This window comes from Lissotriton vulgaris, chromosome 8, assembly GCF_964263255.1.
Source record: "Lissotriton vulgaris chromosome 8, aLisVul1.2, whole genome shotgun sequence".
Taxonomy (NCBI): Eukaryota; Metazoa; Chordata; class Amphibia; order Caudata; family Salamandridae; genus Lissotriton; species Lissotriton vulgaris.
Genome location: NC_141696.1, coordinates 1,044,072,682 through 1,044,097,737, shown reverse-complemented (window position 1 = coordinate 1,044,097,737; position 25,056 = coordinate 1,044,072,682).

Genomic DNA, 25,056 nt, shown 5'->3' with positions numbered 1-25,056 from the left:
CTGGTACTCTCTTAGAGGTTTTTAATACCCTTAATTGGAGCCTGTGGTATCAGAATATGTGCTAAGGCTTTGATTTATATGCAATGGCTGTATTCCCCTATAACCTCTGCTCCTATTTGTTCCTTCCTAAAGGTTGCTATTCCTAGGGAAAAAACAGATGTTTTTTTAAGGACTTGATCCTGCTAGCTTGAATTTTTTATTTGATGGTGATAGGGCACACTTTCTTTTTGTAGGTTTTCCTTTAAACCTGCTTGTGGGGGGTTTTGATTGAGCTTTTATTGGTTAAATGTATCTTATTTGTTAATATTAGATTTGTTTTGTTAAGGTGATTATGAGATGTGTTTTTTAACAATGTGTTTTATCTTTGTAATGTGCTTTTGTGCCAATGTTTCCCTGCTGAAATAAAGTTTATCTAAGACCCTCTAACAAGTATAATTGTTGCTTTTATGATGTCCAACAAAGACCTATCGCTCTACCCCAATAAACTATGGAGAACCTTTTTTAGTGCTTCCTTTGCACTAGTAATTTTACACCTTAGTTTCTCGACATGATGTTTCCAATAAAAATTTGCATTGATTGTAACACCTAAGTATGTGTATTAAAGGACCTCTTCTGGTTTATTGATACTTATCTTCCAGATAAACTTAGAACTCTTTTAACCTGTGCACTAATAAATCTCCAAGGTCCAATATATACAAGTTAAAAAGAAGCAGGACTAAAATGCTCCCTTGCATCAGACTATTGCGAGTTGGTATTTTCAGTGATATGTTATTACTATAAGACCATAGGGGTGGGAGGGGTGAAAGTGGGCTGAAGGGTGGTTGGGTAAAAAGGGTTGAAAATGTCATTGCAAGGGTAAAAATGGTAAAACGAATTCTAATTAAAATAGTTACATTGTGGTTTTCTTTAATACAGAGGAAGGTCATTTATCTGTTTTTTAAAGATGTTTTCTTTTAGATGCCTAGCTTGGAATGTGGCTGGTCTTAACAATAAGATTAAGAGGAGGTTGGTCCAAGAAGAGCTTAACATGTATAAACCCCATTTGGTTATGCTTTCAGAAACGCATATAGGATTTAAAGATAGGAAAATACTGGGACAACTGGGATATGAGCTTATTGTTTTTTCAACTCTGGGTGCCTCGATTTGGGGGGTTGCAATATTGAAGCAGAAACAATTAACCGTTGAAATTATATGATCAGCTGCTGATTCGAGGGGCAGATGGGCAATAACCCAAGTACAATTTAAACATTGCAAATACGTATTTTGTGTTGTATATGGCCCTAATATCGATGAACCTTCTATGTATGATCAATTAAATATAGAATTGTTAGATTGGGAGGGAGAACTATTGATAATGGGCGATTTTAACTGTGTCATGAACTACGATGTAGACTCCACCAAGCCGGGTGCTTTTCAGCGAATGTGCAAAATTAGAGCTGCAACAGTAGAACTAAGCAATTTGCACAACTTGAAAGACGTCTGGCGTACAATACACCTGAATACAGCTGGGTTAACTTATTATTCTGCACCCCACAAACTGTGCTCCCGGATAGACATGGCTTGGGCTACAGATAGGATCTTAGATAATTGTACCAGAGAACTGTGCTCAAGAGTCACATCAGATCATAACCCCATCTTGCTAGAATTTAACATCTCTACTAAGAAATATGGGGCTCGGCAATTTAAGTTTCCTGGATACCTCTTTTTGGATGAAACTTTTATTTCTCAACTTAAAAGGCACATCACTGAATTTATTAAGAACAACTTGAATTCTGCCGCAGCGATATTTGTCTGGAATGCTTGTAAAGCTAGTGTAAGGGGATTCGCACAGCAATATGTTTTTAGAATGAACTCAGAACATCTAAAAGAGATTAAATCTACGACTTTTAATATTTTGTCTCTTGAAACTCGGTTGGCCTCAGCTCTCTCACAAGGAAAATCTAACGCTGATGAGCTAAGAATTGAATTGGTGAATCTACATTCAGCTACTAAAAAGACATTGAGGGAGAAATATAGTGTAAAACTTCATAAATATCATCTCTCACAGTATGAAAGTGGTGATAGAATTGGGAAGGTATTAGCTTACAAGGTAGCAGACAAGAAGGCTAAAACACTAACTAAAGCTATTAAAGACAACAATATGGTAATTTATAATCAGCCTGAGCAGATACTCAATCAATTTGTCAAATATCATAGCAGGTTATATACTCCAGAAAATGTTCCCCTCAATGATCATATACTATCATACCTTAACACTTATTTGACTAATCACGAAGATAGAGAAGGAGTTAGGCAACTTGAATTAAATATTACTGCTACAGAGATAAGGTCAGCAATTGCATCTCTCACCTCTGGTAAGGCTGCTGGGGAAGATTTACTTCCTATTGAACTCTATAAAATCTGCATTCAAGAACTACCCTCTTTTTTTTTTGTTTAGTCATAGATTCAATTGGGGAAACAGGGAAGGCCCCCGCTTCGTGGAATACTGCTAAAATTGTCTTTTTCCTTAAAAAACAAAAGCCCGCTGATGAATGTGGGTCATACAGACCCATATCACTAATCAATGCGGACGCGAAGGCATTTGCAAAAATACTGGCTATCCGGCTAGCACCTCTTATGCCTAAGTTTGTTAATACGCAACAACATGGATTCGTCATGGGGAGATATACCACCGCCCATGTTAACATGGCTATTACTGCCTTTGACGTCTCACTAACTGAGTCCACCCCACTTGGAATGGTTATGCTGGATGCTGAGAAAGCATTTGACCGAGTGGGGTGGGACTATGGGCAGTACTCAAGGCTTTTGGCTTACAGGGTCAATATCTTGGCTGGATCCGGTCATTGTACGATCAACCTACTGCTAAAATAAGCTACGCAGGTATGAGCTCATACAAATTTCCAATAGCAAGGGGCACTAGGCAAGGGTGTCCTCTGTCACCCTTGCTCTTTGCTCTCTCTATGGAACCATTCTTAAACGCGCTCTGCTCTCAGGCTGATATGATCCCTTTCATACATGGTAGGAATACTTTAAAAATCACCGCATATGCGGACGATATCGCAATCTTTACTACTGATGTAGTCAAAGCTATTCCGGGGATAACTAGAGAAGCGAAAAAGTTTGGGGATATATCTAGCTATAAATTAAATTTAAATAAAACACAGGTCATTGTTAATTACAAAACATTGACTCCAATTCAAGGTATGTGTGCTAACGCCGCATACTTGAGAGTGAAAATCTCTGCAAATATTGACAAATTTATAACACTTAACTATAGTGCATTATTAAAAGAAGTAACCCTCACATTAAAAAGATGGCATAAGATACCACTGAGCTTAGTTGGACGGATTAATTTAATCAAAATGAAAATACTACCGAAATTTCTTTATCTATTTAGATACATTCCTTTACGTCCTAATAGTCTTTTTATAAAAAAACTTGATGGAATATGTAGCAGTTATATTTGGGGGTACAAAAAATCTTGCAGGTCGATCCAGTTGTTGAGACTCCCAATTGAAAAGGGAGGGCTAACCTTCCCTGACTTGAAATTATATTTCTTTGTAACTTTTTTTGGTCGTTATTTTTTTATCACTTTATGCTGGGGCCTGAGCATAATCATTTCTGGCTAGAGTTCACGATCCAAACTATTTCAAGCGAGTAAAATTTAAGACTGCTAGGGATATTATAAGAATCTGGAATCTGATTATGAACTATGGTAGGATCTCTTTCTTTCATGCAGATTTACAACTATGGGGCAATCCAGGGCTTCTGGGAATATTCTCGGACGGTGCAGGGACTTTATGGTCTAGCCATGGCATTAATACTTTAGGCGATCTTTATGGTTCTGAAGGTCTGCTTGATTTCACATTACTTAAATCTCTATATAAACTGAATGATGGCATGTACTTTAAATATATGCAAATCCAGGACTTTTTAGTAAGGAAAATGAAAATCACTGAAGTTTGTCATTCTGATATTCTAAACTGTCTGTACTCTGATCGGATCAAATCATTTATTAGTGAAAGTTATAGACACCTTACTCAGGTAAAAGCGGATGATTGCTGCAAACTAGCGGCTAAATGGACAAGGGTCAAATATAACATCAAATCAGATATCCGCTTCTTTTTGTCAAATCAATCAGGTTGTTAAGTCTTCTAATTTAAGACTTCAATTATACGGAACTGTTTGTCAGCTATATTCACACCTCAAAGAATTTCCAACTGGTTATCAAATAATCTATCGAATGATCGTACAAAATGCACTAAATGCGATCAGGTGGCCGCTGACTTGGAGCGTAGGCTTTTTTTATGCCCCACTCTGCCTGAGTTATGAACAGGAATAGAAGGTGTTCTTACCAAAAAACAAATTAAATTTCCGCACCTATCAACTCATTTGATTCTACTGGATGTACAGGATGTAAATAGCCCACATAAAGATTTGAATACTATTTTATTTGCCTGTGCTAGATTGATAATCGCTAGGACTTGGATTTCCCCGAAACCTCTGCATGTTACAGAGTGGTGGACCCTAGTCAATGAAATTCATACAATGGAATTTGCTTTAGCAAACATAAGAGGCCCATGTTCATTGAGAAAACGGGAGAAAATCTGGAGAATGTTTATTTAAAATTAAAAAAAATATGTTAAGACTACTGTAATATGAATTTAGCATATATATTTTTTTCAAAGAAAAATATGCTATAATTGATACCTCTGTATTAACAACTTACATTGAGCTGTCTAATATTATGTTTGTAATGAAAGAATTTTTTCTCTTCTCTCTTGCAATGATAAATACAAAAAAAAAAAAGATATGTTATTACTATAAGACACCTTGACTCTAACCCAATTATTACTGTTAAGCATTGGAGTTAGAATAAGACCCATCTATCTGGGTTGAGCTTCATTACGGAAACGGGGAGCCTATTAGGGCCAGGTGCATGTGAAGTTTTACAGGTTTTAGTTTCAAAACAGCTGCATGGCTGGTCTAGGTCTAAGTTGCAAACTGTCTTCCATGACCAACCTAAATGTCATGTCTGTTTCAAACCCACATATAGTGGAATCATATGCTGTTCCCATTGGCAAATTGCTATATAATAATAACACCAATTAAAAACTGCATATACTACAAAAAAAACAGACAATTCCTGAATCTATGAGGCATCCGAAGTGAAGTATGGCACCACTGAATGGTCCACAGCATCCATGTCCCGTGTGGTGGCAAGGCCCAAGAGGGAACCCCATTCACAGACAGCACATAAAAAGAGGCCTGTAGAGCAAGATACAGGTGATGATGATAGTGATCAGTAGCTCTTTGAGCAGAGTCCGAAGGCAACAGCGCAAGAGTGCAGCATCAGAAGAGTGCCCCGATGCCAGGAAACTTGAAGTTGAAGGAGCATCTGGTATTGGTGAGGGTGGCTCATAGTAGGCATCTTGTTGCAAAGGAAGCAGCATAATTTGACAACCCAGCTGAAGCAACCGCAATGGATACAAAAGTAGATTTATAACTGGTGAGTGCGACAATTGTGTAGCAAGGCCTAAGTCAAGTTCACACTTGAATGAGCACCATAGACAGCACAAAACAAGCCACACTCTCTGAAACCATGCGGGCCAGAAGGACAGAGACCATTTCTTATTCAGTTCCAGTAATATAGACTCTCCAAAATACTGTATCATGAGTTCATGCTAAAGAGAGACATGTGGTATTCCCATTTCCATTTGGCCTCTTTGTGGGACATCCATTGCGGAGCAACAGAAATAGAACCAATGCAACAAGAAGCAATAATACAATGTAAATGCCACGACAAATGCTTGAGAAAAAAGAGTGCAAATAGGACGAAATAATGCCAAGTAGAATCTGGAACGTAGAAGCAAGTTCAGACCCAAAAACCATTTAAAAAGTGCCACTCCAGCTCTGTGTGAAGAACTGAAAATATTGTGTCCACACTCTCTAAATTGAGTTTGTAAAAGAGATAGCACTTTCAACTGGAAACATGTTACTTGGAGATCATATAAGGGGCACCTGGTTTCATCCTGCCACAACTTTGATCACTTAAAATTTTATAGCTGCCATCAGAAAGATACAAAAATTCAGTCTTGATCAATTGTATGGGAAATACTTTAAAATACCAATATAAGTTAGCCAAAGGGACAGTACAAACTCCATGATGTGTAATCTCTCAGCAGACTAAAGAGTGATCTAATAAAGCCCCACAGTCACGTAGATTAACAAAAGTCTTGTTGTTCTTGTGAATGCATATGTACAGAAGAAGAAAAGCCATAAAAGCATTATCACAAATACAAATAATTTTGTAGTAATACGTCTAAAACAAGTACTAGGTATAAGAACTATTTAAAAGTCATTAAAAGAAGACAAGATCTAATTCCAAACTGATCCATACCATGTATCCCAAGAAAATTCAATATTCGATATGACTAGGTGCAACGATAAAACAATCGGTATGCAGTCAAAATATTGAGTTTTTTATTTCGACTGGACAGAATATCGATTCCAGAATATTGAGATGGCAGTAATATCGAGGTAAGTAATATTGAAGTTATTTTTATCGATTTTTATGTTTAGTTAAAAATATCAAAGTTAAAAATATCAAGTAATTCATATCGAATGTAAAAAATATTGTTTTTTTGTATTAGTAAAAATATCGAAAATTAAAATATAGACTGTGAGAATATCGACTGTTAGAATATGGACTGTCAGAATATCGATATTTTAAATGTAGATTGTTTATAATGTTGCAATTTTGATTTTTTAGTTTAAAATAAATAATATGTTAGTTAATTTAGTGTTATAAAATATATACATTTTTATTTGAAAAAAAAATATATAGTAAAAATGTCTAATAATGTTTAGGAGCGGGTTGTGGGTTTTTAGGCTAATAGGGTGGGAAGTGTTTTTTTTTAATTATAGCAATATTGTTCAAAATAAAAATAATAAAAAAATTGTTCAAAATGTATAATAATTTTTAGGAGTGGGTTGTGGGTTTTTAGGGGAATAGGGTGGGAAGTGTTTTAAAATATATAATAACAATTTCAATAAATGTTAAAATGTATGTACAATGTTGCTAATATTTATGTTTTATGAGTGGGTTGTGGGTTTTTAGGGGAATAGGGTGGGAAGTGTATTAAACATGTAAATATTAAAATAAAAAATAAAAATAATTTATAAAATTGAAAAAAAATTTTTAAATATAAAATCAAAATTACCGCATTAATTTCAATTTAAAATTTAAAAACAAATTAGAAAGGAGTGGGCTGTGTTTTTTTAGGGGAATAGGGTGGGAAGTGCATTAAAAATTTAAATTTTAAAATTTCAAAATTAAATTTAATTTAATAAATTTAAATATTATTATACATTTCAAAAACCATATATATAAATTAATTTCAATTTAAAATTTCTAAAATAATTTTAAAAATAATTTGTGTATGCAAATAATTTTGTAAATATATATACATTTAAAAAAAAAAATAATGTTTTAATTTGTGTATGGTTTGTTTGTAATAATATTATTTTTTGGGATTATAGAGAAATAGTCTTGGATTTTTTTTATAATTTTTCGATTTTAATTTTTGAAATGTATTTAAAAAATTAAAATGTAAAAAATATTTAGAAAATCGAAATTTCATTTAACTGGTAAAAGTTATGAATATTTTGTGATTTTTATTGGTAATATTTAAATTTATGATTATTTTGTGTATATTTTTTGGAATACTTTGCTAAACATGTATAAATATGTTTAATATTTATTTAAAATTATATAAAGATTTGAAATATTTTTATTAATTATTTATATATTTTTATTGGTATTTAAAATAACAAAATTAGGATTGGTTTTTAATTTAGTATGTTAATAGCGTAGTACAAAATTAATTATAATTGGTGGTCTAGGAATAGTAATTTATATGGGTTGAATATCCATCACCTTCCCTGAGTTTATACTTGGTGGAGTGGGAAGAGTAATTTATATGGTTATAGTGTCCAACACCTTCCCTGAGTTTATACTTGGTGGAGTGGGAATAGTAATTTATATGGTTATAGTGTCCAGCACCTTCCCTGAGTTTATACTTGGTGGAGTGGGAATAATAATTTATATGGTTATAGTGTCCAGCACCTTCCCTGAGTTTATACTTGGTGGAGTGGGAATAGTAATGTATATGGTTATAGTGTCCAGCACCTTCCCTAAGTTTATGCTTGGTGGAGTGGGAATAGTAATTCATATGGTTATAGTGTCCAGCACCTTCCCTGAGTTTATACTTGGTGGAGTAGGAATAGTAATTTATATGGTTATAGTGTCGAGCACCTTCCCTTAGTTTATACTTGGTGGAGTGGGAATAGTAATTTATATGGTTATAGTGTCCAGCACCTTCGATGAGTTTATACTTGGTGGAGTGGGAATAGTAATTTATATGGTTATAGTGTCCAGCACCTTCCCTGAGTTTATACTTGGTGGAGTGGGAATAGTAATTTATATGGTTATAGTGTCCAGCACCTTCCCTGAGTTTATACTTGGTGGAATGGGAATCGTAATTTATATTGTTATAGTGTCCAGCACCTTCCCTGAGTTTATACTTGGTGGAGTGGGAATAGTGATTTATATGGTTATAGTGTCCAGCACCTTCCCTGGGTTTATACTTGGTGGAGTGGGAATCGTAATTTATATTGTTATAGTGTCCAGCACCTTCCCTGAGTTTATACTTGGTGGAGTGGGAATAGTGATTTATATGGTTATAGTGTCCAGCACCTTCCCTGAGTTTATACTTGGTGGAGTGGGAATAGTAATTTATATGGTTATAGTGTCCAACACCTTCCCTGAGTTTATACTTGGTGGAGTGGGAATAGTAATTTATATGGTTATAGTGGCCAGCACCTTCCCTGAGTTCATATTTGGTGGAGTGGGAATAGTAATTTATATGTTTAAAGTGTCCAGCACCTTAACTGAGTTTATACTTTGTGGAGTGGGAATAGTAATTTATATGGTTATAGTGTCCAGCACCTTCCATGAGTTTATGCTTGGTGGAGTGGGAATAATAATTTTTATGGGTTTACTGTCTAGTACATTTTCTGAGTTTATAATTGGTGAAGTGGGAATAGGAAATGATTTGTAGAATTTTTTTTTCCTAGAATACTACAAGAATTATTTAAATAAAAATATAAAAACTATAGTAGTAAATCTAATTAATGTTACTTTACTAATACATTTAATATATAAATCCTATTATGAAATTTCAAAAATTAACTCAAAATATTAAAAATATTATTTAATTGATATCTTTTTGGTACAAAAAAATTAGACACACACAGGGTTAAATGGGACAATTGAAATACAGTTTATTGAAATTGAGAAACAAATGAGAAGTAGAAAAAATAATTTTATTAGCTGTATAAATTAATAAGTAGATACTGTTGATGATCACAAAAAATATAGCAACTCAATATATACATTTATAAAAAAAATAATCCATCGGATTTAAATAATGTTTATGTTTATGTTTATTCACATTTATTTTAACTGTACATTTTAAAAACAAACATAATAACATATTGTACATTTTATTTAATAACAATTATTTTAATCAAATACAAAATAGAAATATTTTGATACTAAACATGTTGAAAATAATTGTTATATTTGTTGTACATACATTTTTTCATCTTTTAAAGTATAGAACATTGATAGATACATTTTTATACATTTTTTACAATAGTAACATTTTTGTGGGTTACATAATGGGTATAGGTTGATTTAGAAATTAATAAAATTAATATTGAAAATATTAATAATATTAATGTTTTACATAGGTTAATAATTCAGAATATATTTAAAAACATAGGATATTGTCAAAATAGCATAACAAAGTTACAAATAGGAGTCATTTTTACTTTTGAAATCATTACGAAGTGTACATATAAATAATAATTTATTTTTAACAGTTGGTTAAATAACAGTGCAAATAATATTTAAAAGAATATTCATCAGTAATACCATCTAATGTAAGGCTATGTTTTTAATTTTAAAGTGTTGAAAAATAGACATTAAATAGCCTTTTCACATATACAGGGACTATTTTGTTACCGCGTAATGTTATTTTGGCTCATTTGGTACCGGAACACGTCGCGGTTGGATGCTGCTTCGCAATGGAGAGGGTAAGTTTGTTTTCATTATATTTTATAAGTTAATGACGTTATTTTAAGTGTATGTGTGGTGTGTTTAGGTTTAGTTAGATAGTATTATCTATCTTAGATTGTGTTTTAGGTGTTAGTTAGAGTGTACGATATTTGGTTTTTATCGCGTTTCAGTTGTAGGTGTGTGAGGTATGCTAATATGTTTAAATGTTTGTAATGAATATGTTTAGTGCATAAATATGTGTTCTTATATCTGTATGGGTGTATTTGTGTGGGTGGGTATGTATATTTCTTTTTTTCAGGTTATCGTCGCGGTTTAATGTTTTGGAGGAGGTTATTTAAAAAAAAAAAAGTTTTGTGACGAGTATTATATAGTCCTATTTTTACACACATACTTTGTTTTTCGGGTTTTCCAGGAGCGTTTATTTTTTTTTTAACTACTATTTTCGGGTTTTGAAGGGTACATCCTGTGGATTAAATTGGAGAGGAGTCGCCATGGATTTGCTTGTATTTTTCCATTTTTTGGGGCTTCCTTGGATTGTATGGATGTTTTTAAAGGTTTGGTATGGATTGTTTGACATTGGATTACTTTTCAAGCAGCGACGGAAATGTAAGTATTTAATTAAAATGTTTGTGGGTGGGAAAACTGATTTAATTTGTTATATTTTTATGTTATATGTAACATTTGGTAAATAAATTATCATCATACATTTAATATATGTTTTTACGATGTATTTGATAATTTAATTACAATTTGTTAGATATAACAAAGGTAGGAATTGTTATATTTAGAAGTGGATAATGTAGCATGTATATTTATGTTATGTTTTATAGAATAGATTTAGCTATCATTGAGAGATATTCCAGTCCTTTGCTAATTGGATAGAGGGCTACTTGGCTTTGGAGTGTGCTATACATTTTTTTAGTTTCTTTGCTTAATTTAGGTCCAATCAGGGTTACTGATTGCTCCATTCGGAGCTCTTGGTAACTCTGCTCTTTTTGTAAGGATTGTAGTAATTTGTGAAGGGTAGGTGTCCCTCTGCCTGCAGTTGATTGGAAGGCATTATGCCATCCTTCAACTGCATTTTTGGTTTTAGCTTCCTTGTTTAGTGTGCTACAGTAGACATTCCACCAGTCTTCTATGGCCAGATCGATGTAGCCTTCCTACCCATGTATCCTCGAAGTAGTCATGCATAGGGCTTAGTCTTTCTTCGTTTCTTTTATAGTAGGGGCTTTCTATTAACAAGTTATAGTGTTCTGCAACATCTGTCACAGGCACATAGGCTAGGGAAATTAGTTTTTTGATTTGATAAGCAAAGGTGCTGTCTGTGGCGTATTGGACACTTAGGGGTCCATTAGGATGGCGGGCGGGCTTTGGCTGCCCGCAACCCTAACGGAGAAGTGGACCGCCCGCTAACAGTGCGGGGGTCCCGACAATGGCATAAGGATGCGCCCGCCACACAGGCGGGCGCATCCTGTATATTTACCATTGCGGCGGGCGGAGCAGGAATCTCCGCCCGCCGCAATGGTAAAAGTGCACGTTGTACTTTGCAAAGCGCAACATGGCAGGCATAGCGCGGTGCCTGCCATTGTGCACACTGAAATGCGGGGGGTACCATAGGTACCCCCCATGTGCACTCCCCAAGCCACGGACTCCCAGGGGCCCGCAATTTGATGTTTTTTGTAAAATCGATAAAGTGTAAATGACGATATATTTGCATTAAATATTTTTGTGTTTGATATTTTGGCTATGTTTCACGTTAAGATGTGAAAATCGATGTTTTTAAATGCGATAATATTGTTGGTCGATATAGTTGTAGTCGATATGTATTTTTAACGATATTCTGGTGTCGATATTTTTGTGTTTTCTTGTTCAAGTATTGGGAGTCGATATTTTTGTAGTCGATAATTTGTTACCAATATTTTGTCTAGTCGATATTCGGTCATTCGAGCTTATGTCAGTAATTAAAAAAAACGTATTTTCAGTTAATCGGTGGCGCAAATACAGTATTAAAATCATAGAAAGTACAAACTTTGTTACAAATTAGGTCGATGTCGAAAAATACATTTCAAGAATTTAACAATGTACCTCGATATCCACTCCTCTTCCAGAAACTGTAAATAGAGCATCTTCTAATGCCCATGAATTGTAATATTGGAATCAGCCAAATCTTTCTGTGTTCGGTATAAAATTTACAAAATAATAGAGTATGAAGTGTTGCCTGAACCGACAAGTCATCACATGGGCATAAGGGTAATTCTGTGGCCCAGTTATTACTCTGCGAGAAAGGCAACCAAACGATGGAAGACATTAAGCCTAAATCTAACCAGAAGGAATCTTTCGAACACAGAAAATTTATAGGATAAATATGGCTGAATGGAAAATGTGATTTGGACGGCTATAGAATGTAGTACAGATGGTTTGATAATCTCTTTAGCCAGTCTCATTTCATCTAGATGTGCTAAGCACAGTACCTTAAATGTCTTCCTTGGTAGGGAGCGAATAGAGGATGGAACAAGATAATATTTTTCCAGACCTAGATCACTTAAAAACGTTTTATATACATTAACCAGCCAATTTTATAGGAATGGTCGAGAGACATACAGCCTAGACTGATCCCCTGTGTAAAAACATTTTTATCCACGGACCAAATACGATGCCACAGAAGGAGAGGTTCTATTTTTGCTAGATCTGTTAGGTACTGAATCCCCAGCTCAGTATGGCATGAATAAGTAGATGTGCTCTTTGGAACAGCCAGAAGGAACCTCAGGAAAGCATTTTCCACTGGTTGCAAGCTGTTGTTGTTTGCATACCCCCATACACCTGCCCCATACAATGCAACTGTTTGACATTTTGCCTTATATATCTGCAGGAGTTCTATCGGAGGCCTCTTGCCCAATTTTTTCGAAAAATTTACCAGGGCCATGGTTGCTCTCATGAGAAGAAGTTTTCTGGACTCAACAGCAGGTTTCCAATTGAGTCTATTGTCTATAATAATATCCAAATATGGGTACTGATCTGTAGCGGCTAATATCTCTTTTCCTAATTGGATATTTGTTACCCTTTTTTCCCCTGGACCTGCCATCATAACGAAGGTTTTTTTGATGTTTAGGCGTAGGTCCAGGTTACCCATGAATTGTGCATATCTATTTAGTGCCTTCTACAGTTCGAGGGGTGTTCTGGCGAGTATCACCGCATTGTCGGCATAGAGGAGAGCAGGAATCAGTTGTTGTTTATTAAAGGAAGGTCCCGGCTCCCATTGATCATATCCCTCTCCAGCCCGTTGGTATAAAGGGTGAAGAGGAATGGGGCCAGGACACATCCTTGTCTAACTCCTCTCTCTATTCCGAACGGTGCCGTTAGCTCACCCTGTACCCCAAACCTCACCCTTGCTGATGCATAAGAGTACAATTCACGCAAAAAGTTAACCAATGGTTCTTCGACACCCATTTCTGACAGAACAGACCAGAGTTTAGTGTGGCAAACGCAGTCGAAGGCTGCTGATAAGTCTACATAAACCATATAGATGGAGCCTCCCTTTACGCTAACATATTTGCCTAGAAGCAATGCCAGGTTTAGAGGTTGTTCGATCGTCCCCAAGCCTTCCCGGAACCCAAATTGGAGGTCCGAGAGGATCGCGCCATCTTCCGCCCAAGCATGGAGGCGTTCAAGAATGACTCTGCCTGCCAGCTTTCCCAGGGAATCCAGCAGTGAGATTAGACGATAGCAGGATACCTCCTGACGGTCCCCCTTTTTAAAGATGGGGACCATGATTGATTTGGACCATGAGTCTAATAGCCCCACCTCACAGGATGCCTTAAGTACTCTTGTCACCAATGGGACCCAGAGATCTAGGTTGGATTTAAATAAGTCTATTGGGACCCCATCCGGTGAGGTTCCGTGACAATTGTAAGTGGTGTTTTCGACTCGCACGAATATGGTCGAGTCTGGTATCTATGAACCGCAAATGACGAGTTTAGTAAGTGTGCGCAGTTTCGCTGTGCTAACTTAAACCGTTCGTTTGTTATGTGGGTTTTTCATCTGTACCCACGGGTTCCATCTTAGATACGGCATCCATTTTGTCTCTTGCCCTCAAGTAGCCAGCGAACGGACGTTGTCCGCTTCGCGACCCTGGGACTCCCTAGATATTTGCGGAAAGACACATGTCCTTTGTAAGTGTCTTTATGATGAGGGGAATGATACTGTAAGGCAGATGGCCCCGCTCGAGGCTCATCTTGCCGTGCCGGTTTATTGTCTCAGCCGTGCATCTCATTAGGCACGTCCCTTTGATGCCTGTATCTCGTGTTTCCTGATACCTCCCCTTTTACACCCTTTCCAATCTTCCCACTGTCTCCATCTTCCTCTGCACCTGTCTTTGTTCCTATTTCGATCTGTTTTACTGCCGATTGGAATGCACTAATGTTGGGAAGATGGGTTTTTACAGTTGGGAACCGCCAAATGTTTCCGCACTTATGTCCCGGATCTTGTGTGTATCAAAGTGACCAAAGCGACCCCTCTGGGGGATAATTGTGGGAACCGGGTCATAAACCTTTGTGTCCAATGTAACTGTATGGGAGAATCGTGTATAAGAAGAGCGATCCACAGAACCAATTTGAAGCAGTCTCCCCAAGTTGCACGTGTTGTACTTGTCGTGACTTCTGTGTTCCCTGCAGTAAATAAACCTTGAATCTTTGACGCCGAAGGAAGTGTCCCGTGTCTCTGTCATTCGTACGCCGAAGCAGGTAACCCACGAAGGTTTCAGGTGTTGTCCCCTGGCACCGCTGGGTCTTAAAGAACCCAGTCCTTCAGTTGCCGCCCAACGTGGGGCTGCATCAGTGGTACCGGTCCAAGCCCGACGATAGTGAGGAACTTCGTGTGAAATCTCCGAGGGAAGGTGCACTCCGCTTCATCGATCCTGTTGTCGAAATAAGTGGCCCGAAGACTTTTCCCGCGAAGATTCCCGCCTCCTGACGGCTGCGACGGACTGCTGCCCTGACTGTAGACCTGTTTTGGCGCCTGGCGTAGACCTTGGTAGAGCGAGACGATTGACCGGCCTTCCTGGTGACGCCATCGATCTTTGAGTTAAGTATTTGTGGGTCGCTCCCAGAGTCCTTAGTTGTTGACACTTTAGCGAGTGTTTTTGTTGTTGACGCTGTGTGAGTGTTTTTGTCGGTGACACTTTGCTAGCGTACTTTGTTGTGTTATTTGACTTCTGTAGACGCCAAACACCGAGGGTATTAGCTCTTTGCTGGGACTTGGTAAATCCCGTAACCCTTGAAGTTTGTGAAACTCGGCTAGTGTGCAAGATGCCTGGTCGTAGTACTTTGTTTAGTTGTTTCAGACCTTGTGGTGTGGATTCCCGACTGGAGGACTCGTGTCCGATACCTCCGGTTGGAACTCCGACTTATGAACTGTACAGTAAACATGGGCTGGGCCCGATTACCTTTAATGATTATTGGATTCGCTATACTAAGAAAGATGGTGTCCTTAGTTGGCCACCTCACGGTAGCTTTGAGACCCCGATCTTAGATAACCTAGAGGCTAAATTGTTCAAGAAAAAGTCAAGGCCGGCCATGTTTGATGCTTTTCGGTTGTGGCGTAAAGAAGCCCGACAGAAAGAAATCAGACAGACTAAACGAAATCAGAGAGATGGTGTTGCTACCATTGTAAAGAAAGCAGAGCAATTTCAGCGTGATAAGGAGGTTAAGGAAAAGGAAGTGTTTGATAGACTACAGCGTATGACCATAGACAAATGCTATCCTACTTTGCCTACGGAGTCTGACAAGAAGGAAGACGCAGTTGAGGATCCTTTAATGTCCTATCTTATGAAGTTGCCACCTCCGTATGTACAGGGTGTCGCAGCTCCTGTGATTCCCCCTGTACCTGTTCCTGCACCTATTCTTCCTTTGCCTGTTCCTCAACCTGCACCCGTTCTTCCGACTGTTCCTGCTCCTTTGCCTGTTGCTATCCCTACTGCTCCTCCGCTTCCACATACTCCTGCTCCCGCTACTGCTCCTGCTCTGTTAACTCCTGCTGTTGTTTCTGTTTCTACTCCTTCGCTTGTTAGTCCTGTGTCTTATACTTCTCCCTCTACTCGTAGTCGTACTTCTCCTCTTGCGGCTAGCTTCTTTCATTCGCTCGGACCTGTTCTTGGGTCTGCTGGTTCCGATGGTCCTCAGAGACGTAGTCAGCTTCCTGGTAACAGAGAACGCGCTTCGCTATACAATATGGTGATGGGTTGGATGACACATCCCCTTTGAAATCCACCCCGTATTGTACTCGACACATTTTGTCAATTCAATATACCAACCCAGAGATTTGTGTTCGAGGAAATGTGTAAGGTCCTTCGTGATCAGATATCGGCTGATGCACCTGACGAGGTGCTGACCGCTTTGTCTGATCTACAACTTCAGTTCTCGACTGGACTGATAGTGGATACCAATGTTCGACGTGCTGTTGAACGGTTGCTATCTTTTCGTCCCACTCCTATACCTCAAGCCTTGTTTGTTGAAGATGTTGAAAGACAGCCAGATGAGTCTGGTCAGTTTCCTATGCGAGAAGTTCCACCAGTCTGGATGCCAGGTAATGCTGCAGCTAACCCCCCGATTCTGCCATTCTTTCAGAGAGTGTGGATACATCTCCCATGGAAACGCTCAGAAGTGTTGCAGGTGAAGCAATCATTGCCTGACCCTCGCAAAAATCCTACAGGGTATTACAAAGAATTATCGCAGCTCGTAGATGCTACGATAATGAATCTTGCCGATATTGACATGCTGTTCGGAAATGTCGTACCGCAACCGGCATGGGCTAAGATTCGTCAGGAAAATCATCCGAATGAATTAGGTGGAGCTTGGGCTGCCATAGTAGCGGCGGATGGTCGACAAACTGGTGGCGCTAAACCCGAGCAGCTGATTGTCGATCTTCCTCAAAGAATAATAACGTTAATGAAAACTCTTATGCCAGCTATGAGGGTGAACTGGGACAAATTGTCAGCTTGTAAACAGAAGAAGGACGAGAGTGTCTCCGACTTCTTTACGAGGTTCGAAGAGGCATTCATTGACCATAGTGGTCAGGATATGGGTACTGAGGGTGGTCAAAGGTTGTTCGTGGATAAATTTGTTTCGAACTTATTGCCCGATTTGAGCAATAAATTAGAGAATTCTGAAAGTGCGTGGGCCGTTTCTACCTCAGCTCAGATACTGGCCACCGCACAATATTATGAGAATAGAGAGAAAGAGGAGAACGACCGTGCTGAGAAGAAAACGAAAGAGCTAAAAACTAAAGTGTTGCTACAGCAGGCGTTTCCTCCACGTTCGAATCAGAATGCACCCCAACAGAATAGATCGCAGCCACAATCGAGCCGATCGCAATCTCGTAATGACTCCTCTTCTCAAAGATCATCGTTAGGGTACAATCAATGTGCTTATTGCAGACAGGAGGGACATATCAAATTCAATTGCCCTGCTCTGAGCGATCGTAATAGTGGTAATTCATCTAGAGGAGGTCGTGGTGGTTCTCAACAGACATCACGCGGTAGAGGTCGTGGTGCTCAGAATGATCGATCAGATAACTCATCAAATTCTAATAATTGTTTCGATCAACGTGGGTCGTCGCAAGGACGATCTGCGCAGTACAATGTCGACGATTATTACGTCGATCAGGGAACTGACGACAGTAATTACTAGGACAGCCATAGACAAGGAGAGGGAGTGGTATCAGTTCCGGTTGATCAGAGAGGGCCTTACGTCGCAGTTGCTACATCGGGCGTCGTTGAGCCTTTTCTGTTGGACACTGGTGCAGCGAAAAGTTCCATAAAGCGTTTGAAACTCCCTGGCGCACCTTTGTCTGGCTTAACAAATGTTTCCGTTGGATTCTCTGGCGCCCCCGTTAGCAATCCAGTTTCACGCCCTTTGCCCCTTATAATTGGGCCTCGTGAGCTAGAAGCTCCGTTGATTTTGACTACTGGTTGTGGTGAAAATCTCTTGGGCCTGGATTTGCTTAAACGTTTGTATGCAACTCTGTATTGTTCTCCTGCGGGTGTTAAGCTTACGTTGGGAGAGAGGGTTGTCTCTCCTATGTACTTGTCTCTCGATAAGCTTCCACCGGAATTGAGTTCTCTTCCTGCATCTTTGTGGGCAACAGGTCCCAATGACGTGGGCCTGCTTGACATCTCCCCTTATGTTGTCCAGTTGAAATCTAATGTGCGGTTGCCACGTATTCCCCAGTATCGTATCTCTCTTGATGGTGAACGAGCACTGTTAGCGATCATCTATGATCTGATTGAGAAAGACGTTATTGAGGAGACACGGGGAAACGTGTGCAACAGCCCTGTACTGCCCATTCTAAAACGTACTGATCCTTCGAAACCACCTGTTTATCGTTTTGTTATCGATTTACGGGAGGTGAATAAAATTGTGATTCCTCAGTTTCCCGTTGTGCCTGACATCACGGCGCTACTGACTCTGATTCCAGCTTCTGCATCGTGGTTTTCGGTGATTGATTTGAAGAATGCGTTCTTCAGCATCCCGATTGCAGAAGAGAGCAGAGACCTCTTCGGTTTCTCTCTTGGTGGACGCAGCTTCCGGTTCAAACGCGCTCCTCAGGGCTACTGTGAAAGTCCATCGATTTACAGTCAAGCCTTGAAGGGTCAACTGGATGCGTTTAGGTTGCCGGCTGGTGCAGCCTTAATCCAATACGTCGATGACCTATTGGTGGCTGCTGATACTCAGGACATTTGCAAAATTGCTACGGTGTCGCTGCTGCAACATCTCTGCGAGTTAAATCACAAGGTGTCACCTTCTAAACTCCAATATTGTTGTCAAGAAGTTACCTATCTAGGTCACTTATTGTCAAGGGAGGGAAGGCGGTTGACCCCACAGAGGATTGCAGCAATTGCGCGAATGGCTGTGCCAACAACCCAAAGAGATGTGCGTGCCTTTCTAGGTATCACGTCGTACTGCAGGCAATGGATTCCTAATTTTTCGTTGCTAGCGAAACCATTGGTGGCTCTCACGTGCAAGGATGTTTCAACTCCTTTACCATGGACGGAAGAATGTCAGAAAAGTTTTTCTGAATTACGTGATTCATTGTGTTCGGCTCCTGTGTTAGGTACTCCTGATTACAGTAAGCCGTTCACATTATATGTTCACGAAAGGGAAGGTTGTGCTTTGAGTGTCTTAACGCAACCTTTTGGTGGTAAGCAACGTCCATGTGCATATTTTTCCTCGACCTTGGACCCGGTAGCTAGAGCATTGCCGAGTTGTTTACGGGCAACGGCGGCAGCTGCGGTCTCCATCCGACAATCAGCAGGACTGGTCATGGATAATATGCTTACGGTGATGGTTCCGCATGCAGTCGATACTCTTTTAAATCGTACGAAAACTCAGCACTTGACGAGTGCGAGGTTGTCTGGGTATGAGTTGACGCTGTTGGCAAGCCACATTCAGATAAAACGTTGCAATGTTCTGAACCCGGCAACTTTGTTACCAATTAACTCAGAGTCAGATGAAATAACAGAACACGATTGTTATTTGAGGACAGAGGAGGAAACAAAAGGTCGAGTGGACCTTAAAAACACCCCATTGGAAGACCCAGATGGAACACTGTATGTGGATGGTTCATGTTTCAAGTTGCCGAATGGCGATGTGACTACTGCTTATGCTGTTGTAACGTTGAATACTGTTGTTGAGACTGCGAGGTTAAATCAGAATTCTGCCCAAGCTGCAGAGTTGATCGCTCTTACTAGAGCGTGTGTGTTAGCGAAAGGGAAACGTGTGAATGTGTTTACCGACAGCCAATATGCCTTTGGCGTCGCACATAGTTTTGGACGGTTGTGGAGAGAGAGAGGTTTTCTAACATCGCATGGTACGAAGATTCAGCATGGCCAGCTTGTAAATGACCTTTTGGATGCACTTACGTTGCCTAAGCAGGTAGCGATTGTTAAATGTAGTGCGCATCGTAAGGTGACGGATGATGTTGGTCGTGGTAATGCTTTTGCAGATGAGACTGCTAAGGAGACTGCTCGAAACCTTAGCACTCGAATGTATGTGACGAGTTCGGTTAGGTGGCCTACAGAATCGAGTATGTGTGAGGACACTATCGAGAGTGTGAAAGCAATTCAGAATGAGGCCACCGAGACTGAAAAGACAAAGTGGAAAGAAAGTACGGGAAAGTTGGATGCAAGTGGTTGTTGGATTGATTTATCGGATCAGAAAAGATGGATGTTGCCTGATGCGTATGTGCTGGCCGTTGTGACAATGGCGCATGGGTTAGCACATATTAGCGTGAAAGGTATTTGCAAGTTGTTGTCCCCTGTGTGGAAGAATGATGGTATTACGAAATGTGCTGAACGCTTGGTTAAGAACTGTATGGTGTGTATGTTGTACAATCCTGGTAAGGGAACCCCAACTCCTCCTGGCAGTTTTGCTCCCCCTTCATGTCCCTTTGAGGTGATTCAATTGGACTTCATCCATATGGAGCGATGCAATAACCTGAAATACGTTTTAGTTGTGGTTTGCGCATTCTCCCGATGGATCGAGGCCTATCCTCTCAAAGACAATACTGCTTTGTCTACTGCGAAAATCCTACTGAAGGAATACTTTCCTCGGTATGGAATGCCTAGAGTCGTGTGGTCAGATAACGGAAGTGAGTTTGTGGGGAGTGTGATGAAGAGTGTGTGTAAGGGCCTTGGAATTAATCAGAAATTCCATAGCGCCAATCATCCCCAGTCAGCTGGTTTGGTTGAAGGGTATAACGGCACCCTTAAGCTAAAGCTAGCAAAGATTCAGGCTACGACTGGTCTCTCGTGGCCTGACACTTTACCCTTAGCATTACTGTCAACAAGGGCAACTGTACACTCCCGAGTAGGGCTTAGTCCCTATGAAATAGTGTTCGGTCGTCCTGCCAATGTTTGGGGGGTCCCTAGACCGGGTGCGTTCTGTGATCTTGAGTATCCAATGTTGATCGATTATCTTCATGACTTGACTGCTAAACTGAGGTTAATTCACCAACAGGTTTACGAAGCACTGCCGACGCAGACGGAGGGTCCAGGCCACCAGCTCCAGCCCGGAGATTGGGTGGTGACGCGAAACTTTTCGCGCAAGAACAATTTGGATCCCAGGTTCACTGGACCCTTCCAGGTCCTCCTTGCCACGAGAACTGCAGTTCGTCTTGAGGGTCGGAAGAATTGGGTGCACGCCACCCACACCAAAAAAGTCTCTATTCCGTTGCCAGCAGACTCGTGGGTGAGGAGAGGCATTGCATCAACTGAAACCGAAGGATTGCCGGCGTTTGTACCTTTCAGTGACGCACGACCTGTCGGAGAATCCTCAGTGCAGCAAAAAGACACTGTTGAACATTTGTCATCGAAACACTCAAGACCAGAACATTCAGCTGATCAACAGGACGCTGTCCCTTCGACGGATCCTTTGTTTGACGAACAGACACGTCCTGGGAAAACCCGATACTTTTTGCGATCTAGCACCAGAGACTAATAAAAGATCCTGTTCTGTCCCTTGACAATTGCATTATCCCGTTTTCCACGATCAGTTTGAACACTTGTATCATTGTGATTATTTTTGTATATATTCATTGAGTTTCGTTCCTTATACTTTTGCTTCCACAGCTGAAGAGACATTGTTTTCGCATATACATAATTGTGAAATAAAGGCCGTAGGGCCGCGCGTGTACTTCCTTCTGGTTAGTAGGTCTTGACGCTAGGTTAAAGACCGTCGGTTCCTGGGAACTCCTAGGGATTGACTGCTGCTACACAGAACGAAGTGCGTCAAGAGACGTTGCGGACGGTCGTAGGGGATGGCGTTTTCGAAGCTGATGGACTTGGAAGAAGCTCAGGCTCAAAGGTTCAAGTTGCAACAACTTAGTCGTACCAAATGTTTTATGTTCCAAATATTCGTATTGTTTTTGACTGTTTCTGCATTATTGGCGGTGGAGTGTATTACATGATGTCTTACTTCTTACCTTCTGCCATGCCTACTCCTACCCCTGACCCTAAACTCACCTCCACTGCTTCTTCTCATTCTTTTCATATTTTACCTGAACACGAGCAGGCTAGGCGTGCAGAATTCCGCAACAATTCCTTTATTCAGCTCCTTCATCAGCATCAGTTAGTGGTTAACACTACTAATTGTTGGGTGTGTGGGTTGATGCCGCATACCACGGATAAGGGAATTCCATATCTGGTGTTACCGTATAGTTCCCAAGGGTCTGCTCGAGCATTTCAAACAATGTTTCGAAGCGCACTAGGTTTCCACCCCATTCGAGAACCACGTTCCCCCTACTCTGGTCCTACCTCGTACCAGAAACCTTTGTCTATAGCAATTGAAGACTTAGATAGCGATATCTATGATCCCTCGCTTATTCCTGAAGAAGAGGTACAAGCCTATAGCGTCCTGAGTAGAGGCGAGTATAGTGTGTTCACTAGTGAAAAACAGCTTAAAAGCTCGCCTCCGATATGGGTCGTACCCCACATTGGTAATTTTTGTCTAATGGGTCGTGGCCGAAGATCGAAAGCCCGACTTGGAGAGAGTGCTTGCACTGAAAATTACATTCTGCCGATGGTCTCGTCCCCTGTGTTTCTGGCTGCCAAGGGTACATACTTTATCTGTCATGATCGTGCGTATGCATGGTTGCCCTCTGACTTCATGGGCTCATGTTTTATCGCAAACTTGTTGCCCCCGACGTTCACTGTAGATGCAGATTATCACAAGACTAGAGTTGTGAGAGGCGTAATTAGCGAAGAGGATACTGCCGGTCAAGAGGCAGGAGACTTTTTCAAGGGTTTCCTCCCATTTTGGGGACCTATGGTTAATAGTAGGAACCTGAGACAGTTGACTCGGGTGGAAGAATCGACAGCTAATATTACTGCCAGTGCCCTTGGTAATATCACCACAGAACTTCAGGCGGATAGACTTATGACGTTACAAAACCGTATGGTTTTAGACGTGATCTTAGCAGATCGAGGTGGGGTATGTAAGGTGATCCATTCGAGCTGCTGTATTTTCATTCCTGATAACGCTCCGACTGTCTATCAAGCCATCTCAAAGTTGCATAAGATCTCTGAATCCATACACGTGGATGTAGGGGATTGGACGCTACTTGGGTGGTTTTGGGGCCTGATGTCGACTTGGGGTTGGAAGATTCTGATGATTATCGGAGTCGTTGTAGCGTTCCTGTTCACGTGTTGCCTTTGTGTGCAGTGCGGTCCTGCCTTATGTGGCCTTTGTGCTACAACGTGTATGAGACAGCCACCTGTTACCAAGGGGACTCGGTGGACAGAGCTATGCTACAGCAACATCTAGATGGTCTGATGAATATCGAATATGATTCCGACTAGTGCTTGCCTACATGAGGGCAAAAGGAGCGTCTGAGGTTCCGTGACAATTGTAAGTGGTGTTTTCGACTCGCACGAATATGGTCAAGTCTGGTATCTATGAACCGCAAATGACGAGTTTAGTAAGTGTGCGCAGTTTTGCTGTGCTAACTTAAACCGTTCGTTTGTTATGTGGGTTTTTCATCTGTACCCACGGGTTCCATCTTAGATACGGCATCCATTTTGTCTCTTGCCCTCAAGTAGCCAGCGAACGGACGTTGTCCGCTTCGCGACCCTGGGACTCCCAAGATATTTGCGGAAAGACACATGTCCTTTGTAAGTGTCTTTATGATGAGGGGAATGATACTGTAAGGCAGATGGCCCCGCTCGAGGCTCATCTTGCCGTGCCGGTTTATTGTCTCAGCCGTGCATCTCATTAGGCACGTCCCTTTGATGCCTGTATCTCGTGTTTCCTGATACCTCCCCTTTTACACCCTTTCCAATCTTCCCACTGTCTCCATCTTCCTCTGCACCTGTCTTTGTTCCTGTTTCGATCTGTTTTACTGCCGATTGGAATGCACTAATGTTGGGAAGATGGGTTTTTACAGTTGGGAACCGCCAAATGTTTCCGCACTTATGTCCCGGATCTTGTGTGTATCAAAGTGACCAAAGCGACCCCTCTGGGGGATAATTGTGGGAACCGGGTCATAAACCTTTGTGTCCAATGTAACTGTATGGGAGAATCGTGTATAAGAAGAGCGATCCACAGAACCAATTTGAAGCAGTCTCCCCAAGTTGCACGTGTTGTACTTGTCGTGACTTCTGTGTTCCCTGCAGTAAATAAACCTTGAATCTTTGACGCCGAAGGAAGTGTCCCGTGTCTCTGTCATTCGTACGCCGGAGCAGGTAACCCACGAAGGTTTCAGGTGTTGTCCCCTGGCACCGCTGGGTCTTAAAGAACCCAGTCCTTCACCGGTCCCGGGGGCTTCCTGTTTTTATTGGATATTAGGGCCAGGAGAACCTCTTCAATTGTAATATCTAGGGCAATCGGGTATGGGAATACAGATTGTACTTGACTTGTACATGCTTGTTCGCCCAAGTTTACTGGCCCTTTCGCAAAAACCTTTAAGAAATGCCCCACCCAAGTAGTTTCATCAATAGCGACATCAATACTTAGTTTAGCTTTATTATCGGTTAGGTATGGAGACTTGACCACTTCCCAAAAAGCAGAGCTATCTTTTTGCCTACAGCTATTGTGTAATTGGTCCCATAGAGCCTGTTTTAATTCCGCTTTCCTATCCTTAATTGCTGCGTTATATTCTCTCCTAAGCTTTGCTATTTCTTGGGGCACTCTGTTGTTTTTTTTTTGCTCTTTTTAGTGTAGAGTGGGCTACTGTACATCTATGATGAACCACCCCTCTTTTTTCTGTTGGATGTTTTTCAGTTTTACAAAAAGCTCCTTATTTATTCCATTTAGGATCGCCCTGAAGTTAGTTAGTACTTCCTCGTCTGGGGTAGACAAATGTAAGCACTTAAAAATTGCAGAAGAAGCTGTATTAAAAACTCTCCTAGTAATTTCCGGAGGGTC